This window comes from Cariama cristata, unplaced genomic scaffold (assembly GCF_000690535.1).
Source record: "Cariama cristata isolate BGI_N322 unplaced genomic scaffold, ASM69053v1 scaffold29016, whole genome shotgun sequence".
Classification (NCBI taxonomy): Eukaryota; Metazoa; Chordata; class Aves; order Cariamiformes; family Cariamidae; genus Cariama; species Cariama cristata.
In genome coordinates, this window is record NW_009622021.1 from 9052 (window position 1) to 11740 (window position 2689).

A 2689-nucleotide genomic window follows, 5' to 3' on the forward strand; every position below is an offset into this window, starting at 1 on the left:
TCCTTCTGCTGAAAGCAACCGGGTGGGCACAGGCTCAAGGGCAGCGTGGGAGCCAAACACTGTAAAACTTAATTTAAGCTTCTTACCAGGACACATTAAGCTCCTGTTGAGCCAAGTCTGTACTTGTTTTTCCACCAAACGCCTCGACTTCAGTGTTGTAGGAGAAGCAAGGACGGCCCCGGAGTCGCGGCGAGAGCCAAGAGCATCAGCGGCTCCATTCCCGGGGGGGTCGTGCTGGCGGGGGGCACCGTGCCTTGCCCACATCTTCTGTCACTGTGTGAACTGTTGCATGTTTACCTGTATGAAAAGAAATATTTTATTTTTGCTGATAAAGACCTCCTAATGAATAAAGCCTCTGTTCTGTTCTTGCAAGTAGTTTACAGGGCTGTAAATCAGCACCAGTGCACCGACGCTGTGTCCAGTGTCACCGTGCTGGGGAAGAGCCCAGCGGGCACGGATCCAGGCGAGGAAGACCACTGAGGATGCATTGCATGCATTAATGATCAAGGAAGTGAGAAGACCTGAGGTCCTCACATTTACATGCAAATTTCTGACCAAATACCTGCTGGTGATTTCTTACAGTAGAGAAACACTGGCCCCAAGGTACTCCACGGGTCGCCCCAGCCTCTTCAGCCTCTACCTCCAACACCTGCTTCAGCCATTGCCCTTCCAGGCAGCATTTACAGTTCAACAACTGGTTCTGTGCCTGAAAGGCATCGATAGTCACCAGGGCTTTAACATCCCTGCGCCTCCCTCGCCCCGGTTTACAGGAGACAGCCCTGCTGCCTCCGTTTATCTACCGAGACATTTGTAACTTCACGTTTGTTCTCAGTCGAGACGAGGCCTTGATCCTAGACCAGGCAGTAGATACTAGCTAAAACCCAGACTAACACAAATTAACAGCGGAACTGTTTGCTTTTCCTCAGGCTGGGGACGATGTACCTATGCACATGAATCCGTATGCACGGCAGCTGAATCCCAAACAAAACGGAGCGGGCATGCAGGTGGCAATTTACAGCTCTGTTACTAATAAACCCAGAATCCAACCCTTTGCAAACCCCAGCTCCCGCCGACAGCCCGGGGCGGCTGCTGGCAGGGACCAGGCCCGGGGCGGTGGTGGGCTGGAACCAAGCTAGCCCCCTTCCTCTTTCACTTTCGAGCCTCTTTCGTTTTCACCACCCTTAGCCCTTCACTTGCAAATCCAGCAGGCTCCAGGTGTTTATTGGTAGCTGGGATTTCTTTCCTCGCTACATTAGGAACACAATTTTTTTCAGTTAATATGACAGTTTCCAAGTCTGTTTCTGCCCAGACTCCAGTCTGGTGTTAGTCAGTGGAATTACTGAATTTGCCCCAAGCGATGATTTATGTTCTCAGTAAAACCCGCACTTATGAGCACTGCTCGCAGCCTCACCCCAGGCAGACCTGGTCCATGTGCTCCCCTGACCCCTCTGCACCTGTTTTCACCCCGTTCATAAGGTTTTCTTCCATAGGGAGGCAGGAGACGGCTCTCAGAGCCCACGTCACCAGCTCGGGAATGGAGCCCAAGGACAGTCGTGAGCGAAAGCGATGCCTGGGCTCTGCCCCGCGCAGAGAAAAGGGCAGCGTCAGCTCAGCTGTGGCGAGTTTTTCAGTAAAGATCAGTCACTCTGGTTAAAGTAACCACAGGCAGAAAGCAGATGGGATGCCTCTGGCTGTAGGAGAAGGAAGGTTTCCTGTTACGTGGTGCTACAGAAGTCGTTTGATTCAGAAGAAAATCAGAGGCAGAGCAAGTCAGCAATCTGGACGGGACGGCTGCCGGCTCGTGGGGGCATCTCTGCGGGAGAGGAGCTGGCACGACGGGGAGATGCAGCTCCGCTCCTCCGAAACTGGGTTGGGAAGCCAGAGGGACTGCGGGAAGGTGCTGCAGGGCTCCCAGCCAGGGGCACGGCTTCGCTCGAGGGGGAGAGAAACAAGAGCCCGGGGACATTTTGTGCTAGATCGCCATGCGAGCTACGGGCAAAGTCTGTGCCGTTTGTCACCAAAACACAGGGGTGTTTGCATCACGATGCAGATCTGGTGGGCAAAGCACGCAAACCCACCTCTTACTAAACATATGTATCATCACCAAGAAGTTTTAGGAAGGCTGTTCTGGAAATCCCAGCAGTAGCCATCTGGGCAACTAAAGGCAACATCTACCATGGAGAAATGACATTTCCAGCAGAGGAGCAATCACTATGATTCATTTCTGGCCATGTCCTCAAGATGACTTTTCCCATTGCTAGACAGCCCTGTCCACAGCAGTCCCTCCCCGCCGCAGGACGCACTGCTTTAAAAAAAAAAAAAAAAGGGGGGGGGCAAAAAAAAAAAAAACAAACCCAAAGAAAGGGCAGCCTGCAGAGCTGAGAGAGCCAAGACACCATCACAAGTCATCCAGTGACTCACGACACCTACCTCTAACCAGCATCACCCAGCTCGCAACATCTCGCCAGGCTCTGCCCTGATGCCCACTGCACGTGTCAGGTGCGGGCCGCAGCTCTGCGGACCCCTTGGGTCCCAATGTCAACTAACACATGCCAAAACCATCAGCGTTTGGGGGAAAAAAAACCAAGAAAAAACATTCTTTTACTACGGCAGCATGATGCCATCGCAGTGTGAGCTCTGCGCACGCGGTCAAAGCTGATTGAAGCAGCGGCGGGCGAGATGAGCTGAG